Raw genomic sequence first — 20,653 nt, 5'->3', positions numbered from 1 at the left:
ATCTGCTAGAAGGTTTATATGTCCAAATAATGGGGAAGTATATATGATTAAAACTTTATACCGTTTTTTACTCGTTTCCTTCTTTTCTCATACAAGCCACTTTCAATTTACTTACAGATTTAAAATGCGGAATTCTGTCAAAATATTTGAAGCTTGTTCTTTTCTAATGACTACATCAAAGGGTTGCATGGGATGGGGCCAAAAGGTCAGAACTCGAGAAATAATCCCCACTCATTAAGCCGTGTGATGTAAGCGTTTTATTTGGAAAGTGATATATGATTGTAGTGACACCGTATAATTGATGTTTCGAAAGGAGGTCGACTGCGAGGCGCCGCGCTGGCCGCGGAAGCGAAGTTGCGCGTACACTTCTTCTAAATTAACACACCAACGTAACACCATTTCGCGGGCGCGCGCACACCTTGTTGTCAAGGTTGGTCCAATCTTGAAAACCTGCAGAGCAGCCAGAGAGGTCACTGTCATTGTGCTTACGGGCTCTTCGACGCACACAACTTCACGTCAGAGGTGTGTGCCTGAATGTGGAGTGCGTTTATTTTTACGTGACCTAATGATCTTCGTTAATTTCAGTTCGTACATCACATGCGCAATACGTGCGCGCACTTTAATTAATGAGCATAAGCGCAGCATTTCTTCGTTTTTCGTCAAATTGATTTCGGCATGCATGGCGCGCGGTGTTATCGTGTACGCATTTCACAACATTAGTTAATAACATAATAGCAACAATTACTCACGCGAACGCACGTTTACGAAATACTTAACACACGGTAATACACTTTGCCAATTACGCATGATAATAAAGTATATGTACAATTCTCATATTCGAGACGTATTCACGCTGCGTGGCTATTAAATTATTATTTGTACTTGGCATTAATTCCTCCACTATATCCTCGTAATCAATTTTTTGTACTAAGCATTGCGGTATTTATTAATGTTTGTGGGGCCGGCAATAAATAATTGACATGATGTGAATTATTGCATGATTTCTTTGATTGTTTGTGTGCAAGACCAGGTCATTAAATGACAGAAGCAAAGACGCGATTTGCAAGGACCGTAATTAATTCGATTACAATTTAATAGATGGCTCGGACTGTCTTCATATATTTGATCTGTATATCAATATTTCGCGTTTTCTGTGTCGTAAAACCTGCGCGCCGGCGTAATTAACCAGTGCCATTTCAGCGATTTGACCCGATCGAAATCGTCGAGCATGCGATCGAGAAAATTGCTGCACAATCAATTTCCTTCGTCTACGAACGCACGGAAAATTGTTTACATTGTATGCTAGGTGCACTTGTAATAAAACAACAATAAATTGGATACTCTATTCACAATAAATTTAAAATAAAATTGAAACTCAAACATAGTGCCATGTTTGCTTCCATTACATGGCGCGCCACTTTTAGGTCACAGTGCTTACAAATACTACACGTGTGTATCGTTGTTTTATTTGTTATGTTTTGTCTAATTCATGGAATTTTTGATCCAGGCTACAACATCAAATGGAAAAGCAATCGCGAAAAGAATGCGCACAGGAATTAGTAAATTAAAACGGCATACGGTGCGCGCGCGTTCGCATATTTTTAATTTTGCGCAATCGCTGAAAAAAGCTGGCTACAACAATTACAGGTACAAGCGTACAACGTTTACGCGAAACGGTAGAAAAACGTTCGCTCGCCGCCATTCCGATGCCGACAATTTAATTCGAGTTAATGGACTTAGGAGCAATGCCACATGATTGCCAATTGGACGCGCAGTTATGTAATCTATGCAAATCAATCAAACCCGACAGTGTCCATCGATGCAGAAAAAATGATAAATTATACATATGTATTTTATTTATTTATTGAAGAAGTAGATGAAAAAACAACGAAAACACTCTTTAATGCATGATCATTATGCCAACGACAACCATATCGCATCGGGCGATTTTTACGAAGTCTGGTCTCGAAACAAACCAAAAGAAACAGATATAAGTATGTATAATGAACTTTTTTTACTTACACCTTTAAAGCGTTACTTTTTTCACAGTTTTGAGACACAAAAAGTTGTACTTTAATCACGGACGCTCAAGGCCGTGACTAAAGTTTGTTGGTCAGTCAAACCAACTCATATCATGCGCTTGGATATGTGATTTCGAGTGCGTGCGCGAACTCCCATGTACGAACGAACGAATTTAGAAGATTTAAAATACAAAACTTGAAATACAAAATCCTAAACGTAGAAATAGAGGGGCAGTAGAACAAATAGCGTAAACCGTACGTTGCTAAACGTTATTATACACTCAATTGATTAAACGCTTTCTACGCTCGGCTTTAATCAATATCCTGGTTACACTTAATACTTAATATATTAAAATGTCGGCCGTACACGTGTTCAGATAAGACTCTTTTAAAAACCCGGTAGTTAAACAACTTTTTTGCTGTTTATCTTTAAAACGCAAACACACATTGTCCCGGATCTATAAATACAAGGAAGGAAGGTCAATGTGTTTGTTTCAGTTTCAAGCTTCAGCTGAGCAAATTAATTTCAGTCCAAGGACGAATGAATTAATGCAACGTTTCGTAAACAAGGCTCAAATGAGAAAAATATCGTTCAACGCACCACTATTTTTTTCCTATATTCGCACTTGCTCGACGTGGCAACTTGGACTTTGTGAATGCAACCGCATATAGATGATCATAAATTCCTAGCACACGTATTTAAGCGTGTGTGCAGTTTCCATAAATTACCAGCGCTAGAAGCATTAAACCGCGAGCGTGCACGTTGACAATTATAAATATAGTCGAACGGTTAATTAGCAACAAAAGGCTTTTATTGGAGTAAACGACTTGCAGCTACTGCCGCAGAGAGACACATGGATAATTTTCGTGAATCATCTTTCATGCTATGCGCACATGGTTTGCTTGTGTACATACGGCACACATCACAGTTAGTAATATACCAAGTTTCGTAACGCTACGCTCTTTACGATTACGACGCGTTCGTAATGATTTAAAACCTATCACGGACGTGAGACATCAATGAGCACAAATGTCATTATTTTATTACCCATCGCTGGTTCAAAAGAGGTCTATTGGAAAATAACTTGTCAGCGAGACTTCTTTTCGACACGTGGTGTTAAATTAATATTATGTCGCTTATGTTTGGACATAAATCGAAATGCTATCAGCTACTACCGATTGGATGTAAAAGATGAAGAAGGAAATCATTGAGTTGTGTGTTGCTGCTTTACCAATTCCCGAACTAACTTGTTTCTTAGCAGCAGGCAGCAGCAGCAGGACGACTCACGAAACTCTCTTAAGTATTACCGTATTACCGTTTTGGAAGAAGCTTTTATTTCTTCTTCTTCGTCCTTCCTGTGCGCTGTCGACACTTGCCGTCTGTATCGGATGACTATGTGGAACTGCGGAGAGGTTCGCTCTAAGTAAGCAACAAACTTTCACATTTGACGTCTAATGAGTCCGGTGTCAAAGTTTATTTGGGAATTTTGGAAATTCCCGAAATACCAAAGTCTCGTTTATTAGTGGCGCTTCCTAAATACAGTCTCGAACTCTCCGGGCAAGTCGTCAACAAATTCCATCATTACGAAATGATAGACATTACTTCCAACTTCTTTTCGCCTTTTAGTATCCTACACACACTTACAAAGTTAAGCAGTTTGATATCTACGGAGTACTTTTTTAATGGATTTGGCGTTTTATGAAGCATTCCCAATTTCAATGACACACCAATAAGCGATAAACAACTATCTCCTGTCTTAAGAAGCAAAAATTTGATTTAAGGTAGACGAGCGCTTTATATGATGCTTATGCGTATACATTTTGAAGATTGGGGAAGTGTAAGTGGGAAGCCGGATTTGAAAATAAAATTTATGCGCGCACTTACCATTTGTCTTTCGCTTTGCTGACTGACTGCACGCAGCTGCGGTAACGTGTGCCAAGCGAAGATACTGTTTCACTATTCGTTTATTCGTTCGTTATACTCTTGTTGTAAGCGCACCTACACATTTACACACACAGTTCAAGCCATGAAGAGATGATGACTTTTCAATATAGAAAATGAATTTTCCACATCGTTTTGCCGGTGTATTATTTTACGACGTTCATCCCGAAGCTCCATACCCGGAGCCACGTTCATCTCAATATCGTATATATACATTCATTCGCTTTTATGTTTATTCAATCTATATAATCTCCATATTATAATATTGTCTTCTTCAACTTCTGGCTCAAGTTGTGAGTTTTTGCCGTCGATATTATTTTTTCGTTTGTGTTTTCTAATTTCATAGTTTTGGCGCCGATAAAAACAAAATTGGCTTTTGTGGATTATGTTGTGTAATGAAAACGTCTTGCCCGGTGAAGACGGAACCGATTACGAAAACGGAACGCAGGTCGGAAATTGTCTCAATCCAAATAGCATTTTCTAATGTATTCTTCAACATATTTATTTCCTTTCAGCCCAAACCATGTAAGTTATACTAGAAACTAAAAATCCAATCCCGACTAGGCACGCAATAATACATACAAATATTACCTACCTAAATATGTCTATATAAATAGGTAGGTATAGGTATATAAAAATATATATATATACAAGACAATTTTCAAACAAAATATAAGAATAGATGTTTTCTCTAAGTGTCTTGCCTTTGATGATCTTTATATGTGATTACATGTAGAACATTATCATTTTTCCATGTCAACTATACTTTTGTACCAATAAGGGTGACATAAATTAATTTCGGCGGATGTTCATAATATAATCTATAGTAAAAAGTGCAGTATTAAATCTTGTAAAATATAAAAATAAATAGCAAAATCTGTTGGTAAGCGCATAATTCAACAACGCCTAGAGCAATTTGGCCAATTCTGTTTTTAAAATGTTCGTTAAAGTCAAAGGATGGTTTTTACAGCGAGAAAAATTCGAATAATTGCCGGGAAAACCTAAAAAACAGGATAAAAGTTGGCATTGAGATTCAATCATAGTTATAGTTAAATAGTTGAATCTGAGATGGCGCGCTGAGGCGCATTATTAGCAATTCTTTATATAATTAATTTCTTTAAAATAAAATTGCGAATCTTATTGATAGAATTGAAACATCCTATGCCAAGAACAAGAGAATAAAAACGAATTACATTTTTATTAAACACAACCAGGACGAAGTCGCGAGCATAAGCTAGTAAATGAATAAAAGGATGGTAATCCTTTTTTATCAGCAATTCGATAGTTTAAAATATAAGACCAGAAGCGTAGCTATCGATGCTCCACTATCGATCTGTCTCTTGTGCCACTTTAAACAGCAAAAAAAAAATGTATTAATATAGGTACTAGTAAATCAAAATTACACAAAATAAATTTAAATGTTTTTTAATTAACTTAAGAATTCACCAGTACAAGGTCTCATAAAAATGCAATTGCAATGCGTCAGGAACATGTAATTGTTAATTAGCTGTTTTGCATATTAAAATTAATTTTTAAGCGTACGCTGAATAATTACAACATAATTCGGTTGCAGTGTACTAGTCTTGATTTATTTACCACGCAAGTTAATATTCAATCCACACAAACAACTTCAACAACTTCGAAGCTAATCAAATTTTTGTATTGCTCACCCGAGGCGCGTATACCATTTAAATATTTTCATATCATTCATTATCATGCAAGCGTGAGGAAACCGGTCGTAGATCATTTCGTATGCCATTTGTTTTGTTAGGAATCAAGAGCGCAGATTTGCTAAAGCCGACGGAGAGGAGAATCAAGCGAGTATGTACATCGTATATTCTATACTTCCGCGCAGGTGCATTTAATTTTAATAATTGTGTCGGTTATGTGTGTGTATGGACGAGTGGTCGAGCGGAACGCTTAATTAAAGCGTATTAAGAAATAATAATGAATAATTATGTAACAGTTTCGATTATTACCATTATTAACATCTATGTTCACACGTCTGCGCGCGCGCGGCGCTCCTGATGGTGGCGGAGTGCGAGTCGAACAGCCGTGCGTGCTTATTATCACGAAAGTTAGTTAGGATTAAGTTCCCAAGTTGAAGATTACTTTGGAATTAAATTCGAATCTAATCGAATGCTACTAGGCGGCATAGTTGGACGTATACGTGAAGGGAAATCATAATAACACATGTTGTACTGTTTCTTAATTGAAAACAAGCAAAATATTGCTATTAAAAATTAATTAAATAAGGTTCAAAAATATTTAGTTTTTATTTATGTAAATTTTATTATTTTGCTGTCGAATTGTACAATATTAATCTTTATTAATCATTACTTCAATTCTTATCAGTTTTTTTTTTCATATCATAGAAATAATATGAGATCATTCGGTTGTCAATTTTAAATAGATTCGGTATTCGACGATAGCAAGCCAATCTTTGAGCAGATGCCCGCACATATTCATTATAATCGTAAAATATACACAGAACGATTAGTTTTATTGACAATTAATTATTAATGTCGAAATAAATACTCATGTGGCTAATAAAATCCAATGCAATTGTAAACTAGTAAGGTCAACAGAAAACACGTATTTGCGATTTGAACTAAAAACAAATATCATCTTCGTTATCATCATCAGCGTTATCTCTTTTTGGAAGTAGCTTTTTTGCTTTCTTTTAATACTATAAGGAATCAAACGACCCAATTAGGTAAATTTTATGTTTGTTTTCATTACATTCTTAATTGCCAATTATTCCGTATAATATCGAAGAGAATCAAACATTGTGACGTAATAATTCGTTTAAATTATGCAAATTTTACTTTATTCAATGTCACGTTAGTGCGGTATTCGCGAGTCAACCGCAGTTGACAAGAAATCAAATTAGTTTAATAAATAAACTGTGTGAATTATTTTGCCTAGCGAACCGGAACAATTAGAAGCAAGTTGTCAGAGCTACCACAAGAGTTAAATGAACTACTACCAGTAGGATGATAGAAAGTGTAAAGACGCTAGCGGCTTAGCAATTTAATGTAAATCGCTCGAGTTAATTTGCATATCATAATTATTGCTAATTAATGTCGGTTACAACCGTAAAAACTATGATAAAAGCTGTGTTAAAAACCGATTGTTTAACGGCGGGCATTAAAATCGTAATTATCAACATCTGTGCGCATTTAAATTTATAAATGTATGCAAATGCGGCGTTTCGATTTCAATGTCAAGGTTCTCAACTATCGAATCCGCTATTCGCGCATACAACGCATGCATGACTGCATTATGCAATTGCTGCAAAAATTAATTAATTTTTTAATACTTAATGTTGTATTGTCGTGCTGACAGAGAATTATTTATTATGTCGGTTTGGCTTATTTTGGCGAATTGTTTCGGTCGAGCGGCAGAAACAATAGCCGCGCGAAACTTTGTGCAAAAATTGTTGATCAGGTACAACTAAAATATATGAAGGCTTTCTTTCTATTGTCGTTTTCTATATAATGAAAGCGAAAACCGTACGTACATATTTCATTGCGACGTAAATTTTATACGACGCGTCCGCTAGTTTCGCGCAATTAATCAGCGTGTTTATTTTATTTCGGTGTGCTATGGATTTTGCTAAAATTCAATTTTCCATGGCCCAGAATTATATTGCAGTATTTTTTTATTCGTTATTCAAGTTTTGAAGTGAATAAATGAAGTGTCTTTATTAAACCGGCAATTTTTCGAAAATTTTTCAATGAAAATCGCTGGTCCGACAAAATAAATTCAAACGTTTATTGTCTTCCACAGCTATGAATTAATTATTTCGCTTTCGGGCAGCGAGCGGCAATTACTCGCCCGACTAGGAAATGGATGTTTTGACAATCACGTACGAGAGTGATATGCATTCGCGGGCGCGGGCGGCCACAGACAGCTGCGGCCGCGTGGTGCATACGTGATACCGATGTTAGAATGGCAATTAATTTTAATTTGTAATCCGCCGGCTCCGCCGCGCTATGATTGATAGCGGTGTATCATTGGGTGTATAATTAAAGTGCATTACGAGCAATTGACCTTGGCGCGCGAGCGAGCGTCGCGCAGTCTGCCTGGCACGGCACGAAATGACGTCAAGTGAGTGTGTGGTGTGCACGAACACTCAACAATTCCCGTACACCTGTGTGCAGGCCGCACGGGGCAATATTTTCGACCAGCTGGCTTTGGAATATCTTGGAAAACGCTCGTCAGATAATTTCCTTTGATCTAGCGAACAAGCGGCGATGCGGCCAATTCAATTACACATCGTGTACTATTTCCATTACGACGAAACAAAGAAACACTATATGCAACTTGTCATACCCAAGTTACTCTTTTTTACTTTGCGCAAACAAATCATGACTCAGATATTGAACTATACTAGCACACAAGTGAATTGATTTTATATTTTAACCCAAACCTAATTCTAAACGGTTATAACAGAGAATTTAATAAAAGCTCAATTAGAAGTGAGACTAGTTTATACGTCTGTAACCAGACATGCACCAATCTTCAAAAAATAAACAGTTTTAATAATTTATATCTTTATTTGTTCAAGTTAATTCGTATGATTAAACGCAGCGAAGCAGGAAATTAAAGCAAAATATAATTTTCTCCTGGGTGCAAAAATCACGCTTTCATCTCGCACGCAGTTCTTGAAGTACTTACATTTAATGTGGCAAAAGTGTTGTAAGTGGAAGGCAGTATGGAATTTCAATTTGCGGCGATATAATTATTTGCCTTTTATGAGGCACATAAAACGAGAGCGCGGCAAGCAGCGCACAGACTAGTTTTTCTTGGGCGCGACTGCAGTTTCCATTTTGCGCGACGAAGATGACGCTCGCGCGATCTATCGAAACGAACACCTGTGTATTCAACATATTCCAGGCAAAACCGGCGCAGACACGGCGGTTCCACTAGTGGTTACAAGCATCGCTAGCGTATTTACTACGCGCGTACAATTGTAAATAATACGCGATGATTGGGTACGTGCAGCGTGAGAACGAATTACGTCTGGAACGATCGGGCGATTTGCGGAGCCAGCAGGTTACACTTTTTTTTATAAACATGGGCGATTTTATGCGCGGTGCGAAATGGTCGTGAGGCATGCTACGATCGTGATTAGTGAAGTACAGTGGCCTGAAATGTGTTTGGTTATAGTTTTTAGTTAATATCTTTGAAATGCAAACCACTACAATTATAATTCTTTTATTAATCGGTTTGATATTTAATTTTGTTTTGCGTATTGTATAAATTTATATGATATTAATTATTTTTGACGCCTAGTTGAGTATTCAATTACATATGAATCTTCAGTGTTATTTAATTTTTTATGTACCAGTTCAAAAATGAAATTTTTTGCAAAAATGTCACTTAAAAAACATGTTTAGCGGAACAAAAATTGTGAGGATAATATTTTACAAAATGCGCTGTTGGTTTAAACCCTCGAAATAAAAAGAGGAATTTTACTGGGTTTGCTCTATCGCCATACCTCTATGTAGTTGCATGCAGTTTTATATGCGTAGGCGTATCAAAGTCTGAATGCAATTGTGAATTTCCGGACGAATTGTGCTGGGTAACGTGCACGTGCTTTTAATTATTTCATGCGAATTTCGAACAACAAAAACGCGCGCACTTTTCGGGTCGAAATGTCATGCCCGTTAATGACTGCACTAAGCGCGCAATTGCAGCACATGTTTTCATTTCGCCGAGTGGTCGGCCCACAAAGATTTTCAATTCGTCGTCGCAGCTAAGCGAATTTATTTTGCGCTGCATTTCGACGACACAAAAACGTCGCTATTGTAAATGTTAAGTAATTACATTTAAGCCAGACTTGCATCATTTTTATGCATAAATTCTACGAATAGCATTTGTTGCGAACATGTCGCGCATCGTGAACTACTACACATACGATATGTACTTGAAAATTAACAATGAACTTTGATACAATTAGCGTTGTCATCATTTTGTCTCGCGCTGTGCTGTGTTTACGGACGCATGCTCACAAAACGCTCGGAATAAATTTAAATTGTTTTTCGCCCGTGCTATTTGCGCGGTTTTTGTTTTTGCACTGCTGAAATGTACTTGTAGTCGCGGATCGCGCGTATTTTATACGAGATAATTATGTACTTCGATGTCGAGAGAAACGCACAGTCTCGGAGAAAATTGCAATTCCAATCATTGCGGTATAAGTAGCTATAAACGCTACATCGAAAATCACTTCCCTATTTTCTCATAATTAAAGCGCGTTCATAGATTTTACTTGAATATGAATCTTGTTATTTGATTATCACAATTCAAACAAATTCATTCCTGGTTTTTATTTAATATTCTGAATGCTACTACCTAAAATACGGATTATTTGATATTCACTTAAATCGTTTATTACACATTCAAATATAAACTGATACCAACAAAGAATTAGAAAAATGTTTGATCAAAGACAATTTTCAAGCAGCAAACAAGAAAAACATTTAAAATTCGAATCATTTCTAATTTGATATCAATAAATACAGAATTGAATACAAAGTTGACTTCTGGAGAATCATATTTACATTCTTATTCAATAAAAATTGAAGAACATCACGACTTTTGTACATGTTTGCAAAAATTATTATATTACTGTATAACCTATTAAGTATAAAAAGTTAAATGAGTTTGCTCGTTTTGTGCGTAGTGGATATTTGTACTTGAAAAATTCTAGTTAAATTAGAAAAATGCAAATGTAAGTATGAAATAATGTAATTGGTTTCCTACAATTGTGCAACCCATACTTAAAATGGCTAATTACCTGTAAAATCCACTATCTTATTAACTCAGGTCGGGAAAATAGAATTACTCAAATTTTTCAATTGCAACCGCATGTTATAGCAAATAATATATTCCGTGCTCATTGTGTATACTTATTACAGTTTATTCATTTCTTGCTTTCGGCCTAATCGGCGAAGCTGATCTAAAAATCCATTATCGCACAATTGCATTACTCATTGCGGCCTTGATCAGGGTATGATTCTCTGGTTAAATTCTAATCTATCACTGTCATCGATGCATTTACGCCATTAGCGTTCGCGCCAAGTTTAACAACATTTAGAACGCATGCTCACGCCTGAGTCGTGTGCTATGCTTAATTGTGCAATTAAGCACAAATAAATTGAAAATATCTACACCGTGGATATACCCGTAATAGATAATTATACCACAGCCAAGTGGTGGGTGTGTGAGTACCAGTGTTAATAGGGTTTTCGGTTACGAGCGTTGCATTTCCTTGTGGGAAAAGCAAATCACCTCTTCGCGAACAAGTGGAGAGGTTGGTTATCGAGGTGCGTAAATCTTTCCCATTTTGCATATATGGTCCACATCTACCGTCCATCCGTATTTAGAAGCCTCTTGTTCGGTTTATAAAGCAGACGATAATGGTCAAAGCCCGCTTTAAACCGAACTGAAATAACTAAACTCGTTCCAGCCAAGTTGCCAACATTTCTTTTACTGGCGGTGTTTGGTTCTTTCTTTTCTTTAGGATGCTGGCAGGATTTTTACTTCTCCGTCTTTCCGATTTTTGCCTGCATTGTATCGAGCCATATACGCGTGCGCTGGTTGTCTTTCAGGTATTGAAGTGCCTTATAAATTGTCAACGGCATAAGCTTTAATGATATATGCACTGTTTGTTAAAGTATAGAAGTCCATATTTGCTTATTGAACAGGATAAGAAGTCGGCCGAACGAGTGGACGATAGAAAGAACCGCCTAGCCACGCACAGCCATGTGATGCAAACGAGCCGCTACAACAAATAAAAAATAGAGTTTGAAAGAGCCGCGGCGTGGATGCGTAAAGTATAAATTTGCGTATTCGGATGTTCATTAATCTGTCGATAAAACATTTTTCATCATCCGAATAAAATTGGGTCCTCATTGTTAGAGGTTTTTAATGGAGTTAAATTATTAAAAGCCGAACCAACAAATATTTGCTTCTATTGTGAGTTTGAACGCTATTAGGAGTTATTAATTTTGAAACATTAAATGAGGAACAGTTTAAGTATCTTCAGAAATCATTTCAGAATTTCTGTTTGTATATACACACAAGCTTTAGTATATACGTTTAATTACTGACGTTTTTTATAAATAATGGGCCAATTATGAATGTTTTTCCAATCTGAATTTGAGATCTGCTTTAGGCTGCAAATACTACATTTTGACTGTTTTAATAAAAAAAAAATGTTTTTAAAAATTTCTATCGATGAACTTTTTTGCACTTGCATTTAATCTTATTGAAAACAGCTATGTATTGACACTTTTCACAATTATTTCAGACAATTTCTAGAAATTCCAATTGCAGTACCAAACTACGTGCGCCTGCGTCATCAAACACATAATGATTACACGATTGATGAAATCATGGAATTATATATTCCGTCGGTTGCCTAGCCTGCTCTAATCCGCAGTTGTACCTAATTCCCGTTTTTGCATAATTAAGCCACCGATCATTAACTTCGTGTTTGGAACATGCAGAAAATTGCATACTAATGTTCTCCAACGCCAGCAACTACCAAGGATATCTCTTGGAAACAAAAATTAAAAACTACAGAAATAAAATATTCAATTGTCTACAAAAATCACTTCTACATTTTTATGTAAATAGCTAGTGTTAGGTTATAAGACAGCATGGGCGCAAATAACGACCAAAGTTTCAGCATGCAAAAAAAATTCTCATTCGAAATAGAAATTTTAAAATAATGACGGGTTATTGATGATTTATGACTGTGAAATTAACGTGATTAACCACAACAGTGTAGGTTGACAAATTATACGGTTTATTTGTGAATATGAATAATAAAGTTTCTATCGGACGAAACTTGGATGCTTACCACGAAATTAAAACCATGATCATATACAAACTGTTTTTAGAAATACATCCAGCACTTGCCGCTAAACAAACCTAATTTTTTCATAATTAAAATTTTAAAATTGATATAAAGCACAACATAAATGAATAAATAAAGTCATTATTGTGCGCTGACAGAGTTGCTACCGATGTTGGACGTGCAAATTTAATTAATTTTATAAGCTTGTTTGTTTAAGCGCTATACATATTTATATTTTGACTGGTATATACCTATGTGCGCGTGAACATTTTCAGCAAAGCAATTTACTGGCAGTGTGCGCGCGCGCGCCCACATTTTAAGTAGAAAATAATTAATAATTGCACGTTACTTTGGCATGAGGGTCTCCGCTAGCCCGCGGTTTGTCGCCGCTCATGCCTGGTTCCGAGGATTGCGGAAATTTCTGCGAAACGCGTCTGGATCGCTGTTTGAATTATAATTCATAAATATGTCGTTCTTTATATGATATGATGACCACGCGCGGGCATCAACAAAATAAAAATAATTGCCGCTTCCGGGGCGTGGAGTTTTCAGTATGTTGCAAATGTTGTATTAACTTGTCGTGGTTAGTAATCATTTTATACAAGGATATCTTTTCTTGAGAAGGGTTTTCTTATAAGCTGGTAATTTCGGTATTTAAAAATAAGTTTTTGTGTTATATATTGCATTTTTTGTATTTATATTACTTGACCTTCTATTCTACGATGTTCGGTTTTTGTACATTTGCATTGAGTCGAATTTAGGTATCCTTGACGTGCAAAAATAAAATATGCACATCCTCATCACAGCACACTCATATACATGCAGCCTGCACGATTTTTGCTTGCGTGACTTTGACAAAGAAGCGCTTCCTGCTAAGTAAACGAGCTGAGCACTTAAAACGATACCCATGATACATAACGTCGTTTAGCTGTCAACTGGTGCAAACAGAACCGATATGTGCGCAGAAGTGGATGCGCAATTATAAACACGTCTTTGTTTCATAACAAATTGACAACAAAATGGGCGCATGGCGCGCTCCAAACAGATGACGTCACGATTTATCGAACAGCGTGTGCCTTAACTCACTACATCTGCAAGACATCACCTCCTTCTGGATACAAATGGGTTGTGCAACGTGTAGTTAATGTGCTTCGGCACGTTATGTCAATTTACAAGTGGGACCATTAGATATGCTCGATTCGAATTAGAAGCGATAGTCAGCCGAATGTTATGTGTTATGTTTGGAAAAGAATGCGACGTATGCCATGCCCGTTTCGTCATTCGTGTATAGATATCGGTTGCTCGTCACCCGCCGAATGGATATTGGGATTTTTATAACCCAGTAAGTAATTTTATGTTGATGGACTTTTGACGGATAAATTACCATTCAGAATAATCTTATTGCTTTATGGTTTTACGCGCGCGTGCATCGTAAATATACGTACCCCATGTGGACATGTGGTTTACGATTTCAGAATGTGTTATTACTTTTTATATTCCAAAATAATATTAAACGTCTTCCATATGCCAGTGCCGGAACTAGTGCAACTTTTCAAATTAAATTACAACTTTTATCCAAAATACACACATCCGCACTCTGATAATTGCGTTTATATTTTCGAGTGCGCGTCGATAATGCAATTTAAAAGTTGCGACTTGCAGCGCGCTGGAAACTTGCAAAGAAAAGCTTCGACTCAACGAACACACGATTCGCGCTTGTGTGCGCCAATGTGCAAGTCGAGATCAGGCATCAGCGAGTAATTAATAATCATGAAATTTACCAAGTTTGCACCGCTGGTCGGCGTCTTCGTCGATATTATTATTTTGCTTGCAGAAATCATGCCGGGCTCGTTGTATATTTTTACATAATTATTTTTATAATTACCTCCACAAACTAATACGTCATTACTACCAGTGAACCGTATTATCGCGATGCAATTATTTGCCTCTTTTCCTTGCGCGTTGCGCCAGTAATTAGGTACTGTTGTGGAGGTTGATTATTATTTGCAAAATAAGAATAGAAGAAGAAAAAAAATATTCAACAACAACAACAACAACTCAAACTCGTATCATTTTGTGTGTGTGCAGTTTATGCGCGAGTGTAATTTATGTTTCCGGCTGGCAGTGATTTAAAAGTTTTAATTTCAGCCAAAGCGATTAGATTTTTTTTATTTCAACTCGCCGTACACGCTGCGCGAATGATTACGTGTCCGATAGGTGTTTATTTTTGTACCACCTACGAAGTGCTACTTATATTTATTATGCCGCTTAAATTTAAACATATTTTTTGTTTTTCTGAACGCTTTCGAATGCAGTACTCGTACTTATATTGTCTATGAATACCAAACATTACGTTTCAAGTATTAACCCGTTAATGTCGGTATGACCCACCCATGCGACACGGTAAACATATGAGTAAAAATATTTAATTTTCGGGACATCACTTTGCTGTTGCTAGCACCTTTAAAGATAAATCTAGCAAACAAGAGAAACTGATTATACCGTTACCCTTATATAACTTTTCCTTTTTTATCAATTGAGGTTATGTGTAGGCGTTATCGTGTTTTGACAAAAATCTTTATTTTTTCTAGTCAAAGTAATAATATTCAAGGAAAATCCCAAAACTAAGATTTAATACGTTGTCAATCACAATCCTTTGGATCTTTACACCAATACACTTCACCATAAGCGTTACCATGGCAACGTTATATAAACAGTAGTGCATTAACCTAGATTGTAGTGGACAATGCGGACGGTGCGAATGGCCACACTCGGTTCTCGCAACTCACTCATTGATTTTGCTGTTTAAAACATTAAATCTCAAAATATTCATGTAATTTGTCATATAAATTTATAATCAAAGTATTACACTATTCTTATGCCTAAGTCGAGAAATGAACTGCTGTTAAAAAATGCAAGATTCTTAATATTGTACAATTTACATTTCTCTAATGGAAATAATATGCTTCGTTGTTTCGTAAAATATTTCTAATATAGCAAGTAAAGCCAGCAAACAACGAGGAATGGATTACGTATGTATTTTTAAAAATATTCGATATGAATCATCAGTTATTAGAATTATGTTGAGCATGCACAGCGAAATGATTTTTGAGCTGGTATACTGCTGTATTGTAATTATAATATATCGATGTGGCAGACTGCACGTCGCCATCGACGTTCTAGACACATACACGTACCCACACATGCACCTATTCAAGTCGCGTTACCATAATCGACAGCAATTATATCTAATAGGCATATAATAATCAGTTACGTACGCCAAAACGAAAATAATAATCGTAATAGCAGCAACAAATAATAATAATAATAATAATATCGCTAATAACAAAAACAGATCGTATTGGATGTCAATATCAATTTTATTCCGAATGCAGCCTTGAGTAATGTCTTTAAATGTCCGCGCATTTTTTCGTTTCGAAACTGCAAACACTGAACATGATTAATGATGAATAATTGTCCAAACAATTAATTTAATTTTAAGCAGTTCAGTTTTAATTAATTTTGGTGCAATCATAATCATTACTTTGCATTTGTGGTTGAGTTGACTGGTTGAATCATCGTTGGAATTGTGCTTCTTACACAATATATGTACTAGTCACTAGTCACTTGCAATATATTTTCATAAATAATAGTAATGCCTTGTGGAGAAGACGACTTTTGTGATTGTGATTATTTATCATATTAAGTATTTAGAGACGAAAGGAAGTATCGGACATGCGAAATGCGCTTTCCAATATTTGTATGTAAATTTATTAATGCGTCGCTGTATGGTGTGGTGCGGTTCGTGGAAGCCACAGCGAGTAGGTATATTATATTGCAATAAACGTCAAATGGTTCACCTGGAGTTAGATTGCGTTTTGCCGCATGGTGTTTAATTGTTATTTATGTATTGTTTCGGTTTTTGTTCGCGTAATTACATTTGCAGTGACATGCGAGCAAACTTTCGATTTCATACATTGCGTTAGTGATAAATTCCTTGTATAGAAGACTTATTTGAAGATAATTTGCAGTGTAATATGGTCAAAATGAATTGTACTACCAAAACTACTTTTTGTCATAGGTAATTCAAAGTTGGCGATTTAGAATGAGTTTTGCATTCACTGGGCCATAGTATTTATAATAATCTGTCCCGGTCCACAGATTCGTGTCATTACAGTGAGCAATTACATTTGCCGTCACTTAGTTTTTTTATGCCACAAATTTGCAAATTATTTTTGGCCAGTTTTTGACAATTATTTTCAATTTGTATTGCATTTATTTCGATATTCTGATTTTTGTTATTGATTTGGCTATCACAATTTTATTTACAAGAGACTTTCAAGAATATTGCAATATATTACACTCATATGTTTGTGCAACGGTATCCTGAAACAGTGGCTACGTAGTAAGCAATTTGAGAATGCAATACGGACAAAAAGATGTTTGCTAGTCTTAAATAAAATTAAGTAAAACTTCATGTGTCATTTTTATCGTTCAATTGTTTTTGACATTTCATTCCTAAATAACCAAAAATCAATGGTGGGAAATAGGGAAGTGAAATTCAATACTTATGGAATTTATATGAAGTTTTTAAGTAATTTAATATCCAAAAGCACATACACATTCGTATTTGATCTGGTTTAATTTGTAATAAATGTGTTATTCATTGATACGTTTTTAAATTCATTACTATATAAAATAACTTAGTTACATATATATGTAAAACAACTTACGTGCAAAATATCGCATGATCAGTTTTAAGTTAAGAGTGTATACAAACGTTATTATTGTTAGCGATGCTGTGCTTTTCTTTCAATCAAGTGGCAGTGTTTGGTTCAGCATCATTTAGACAACTTTACCTACATTTTGAATTCATCACTTACGAAATCTCTCATCAGTTAACAGCATTCGCGTTCGCGTTTCTCATTTGACTGACAGTCGTGCATTATATTTAAAATTTATGAGATCACGCCTAATAATGTGTTTACAACAACACACTTTGATACAAAAAAAATTACACAATATCATTAACAATTCCTATATAATTTGCTTCGAGATTGAGATCTTTTAATAATTCAGTTGGACTCTCAGAAATTTCCATGTGCGCACAAAACATGGGAAAACGCACGTAGACCATCTCAAGGTCCCAATGACATATTGTCATTAAACTGGACATTTAGAATTTAGATCATCACATTTAAACTCTTGCAATTTTAATGCACTATAATTAATTTTCTTGCATTTCCTCTGACCCTGGCAGAAGGTTTTTTCTTTTTTTGTGTTTGAAACCGCGTTAATTATGATGAGTAAAATCTGACTTAAGTCGCTATTCTATTGTGTGTCGACAATTAAAATTAAGTGCATTTTAATAGTGCGCGCGTTTGATTGCTCACTTAGCGCGCGTTTCGCATAAATTCTATTCATGATTATTTTTGCGTTGTGTACCGATTTGTATTCGAGTAAAACGCATTGCATGCACACAGAAAATGCTAACCTTGGCTGCCATGTCAATTCGATATATGTGTGTGTGTGTGATTCGATTTCCATGTGTTCCTTTTGCATTCGACATGTATTGATTGTTCTTTTGCATCAGAAAATTTTTAATATATGTTTAACATCATTCAGCAGACGTAATAACAGCGTGTCTAATTAAATTCAATTCTAAATTATTTAACCTTGAGCCGTTGCGGTTATTATTTCGCTTTTAATTTGCTCTGCTATATAGGTCAAATTCAAGGATTAATAATCGTTATGCAATTTAATTATATACCTGTCTCGGTATATCACTGTGGTGGGTCGATTTGAAACGATTTACACTTCGCCATCGTCAGTAATATATCGATAATATTTAAATGCAATAAATGAATTTATGTGTGTTTGGGATGTGTCGTCTTCGAAATAGATATAAACGATGGCAATAAGGTGCTACTTGGCTAGGCGCACACCTTTAATGAAGTTCCCGTGTTCCTGGCGAAGGTGAAAGAGGGGATGAGCTATTTTATAGTGCAAATAAATCCTCGGGCGACCGATTACCGGCGGCCTGGGGCATGCAGATGCGACACATAATTCTTTCAGCGGGTCCATCTCGCCTGCATACGGATGGCCCTTAAATTTCCACTCCCATGCGTGTTGCCTGCCGCTTTCTGGATACGCGTTCGTATTTAGCCGGGTGGTATTAGCCAGGTTTAACAAATAGCAAGTGAACTCGAACCAAAACACTAAAACGTTGTAGGAGCTGGAACGTGCATTTGCAGCCGCAATGTTTTTTACAATGTTCTACTCGAGAATTCTGTGTACACGATGTAATATAGTGCTGCGAAACAGTAAATACGGATTTGTAAATTCCGCCGCAGATTTATTCCGCATTAACGCGACTTTATTTTAATGCACTTTTTATGAGCTAAATGCACGCGATGATCGAACAAAGGTCTATTTTTAAGTCGTTGATGTAGATGCAATAGTGGTTGCAATTGTCGTAGCAGCAATTGTAGTGGTGTTGTTACAGTTGTAGACGCAACGCAATTTTTTCGTCCATCGGTAGAAAACTGTAGTTATGATTCGTTTAATTAAACATTTAACCTAATATGTACCAATTGAAGTCGGGACATCTATTTTGATAGTTGTAAAGTAATTAATTAGTGTCCGCTTAGTTAGAATAACGTCGGACGGATGGGAGACTCGCATGGGTCGAATTAGTAGCTGGGCCACGAATAAGTTTGCCACTTAAACTACTTAAAATCCAATTGTTTGTTTAATCCTGCAAGCGTTTAAGCTATTCAATTCTAAAACAATTATATACTTTCAGTTTAGGACTTAATTATGACATCGTTAATGTAAAAACAAAACTTTTTAATGCACCGATTCCATCCTACTATGAGTATGAGTGTAAAGTCGGTAAATGTAAATTCAAGGTACATTGACTGCCAACGTCGGTAAGTGTAAGTTGAAAATGATTTAGGCTTACATTTATCGAGGAATCTGTACACCACCCAGAGTGTTTTGGTAAATGTAGGTTGAAGACAAGCAATGGTAAAAATAAAAGTTAAACTTTTTGACGAAAATTTTAAAAACACCAGTCGACAGCTAATCGCAATACTTTAAAAATATTTAAATTCAATTATTATCACTATATGCGGATACACGCACATATATGATTCATGTAGAAGCGGTTTCAATGATGTGAACTTGAAATGTTGTACCTAACTTACTTATTTATAAATAAAAAAAACTAGCTTGCAGCTACATCTATTAATGTGTTCAACTAACGAAAGGTGGATGTATGGAACACGTGTGTATACTTAAGCCAAGTCATTAGTTGTGTCAGCGTTTAGTATGATTGTGTGTATGTGTGTTGGCGGCGTGTGTGTAGATGGACTTACTGCGCCGGATAAGGTCAGCGGCGAATATTGCTTTATGGTGGTAATAATAATAATAATAATACGATCTGTTTCGTGTTATGTCACACGCAATTATTAGTTATATTGCGCGCACTTAACTGTCGTGCGGTCGCGCTTTCTGTTTTATTTCATGCATATGGATATTAACGCTAATAGCTGCACAACTTTGTATGTTTTAATGTGCTACATATACGACAGTAAAGTCTCCTGTAATGGAAAAACATTAAAAAAAACGATTACAAACTGTTGCATATATGTAGTATCCTTAAATATATATTATGTTTGTCGTAAAGTTAAATTATATTAACTTACAGTGAAAAAAGTTATTGATTATTAATAGTATAATCATTTTATTGCACTGAATAGTTTTGCGGTAGCAGCGAACAAGAATGATTACGAAATCGAAATACATATCAAGATC

Source organism: Atheta coriaria, unplaced genomic scaffold (assembly GCF_025399875.1).
Source record: "Atheta coriaria isolate IRGN ID8LTWV9N9 unplaced genomic scaffold, Caltech_Dcor_3.1 hic_scaffold_9_pilon, whole genome shotgun sequence".
In the NCBI taxonomy this organism is placed as follows: domain Eukaryota; kingdom Metazoa; phylum Arthropoda; class Insecta; order Coleoptera; family Staphylinidae; genus Dalotia; species Dalotia coriaria.
This window is presented reverse-complemented; position numbering follows the sequence as displayed.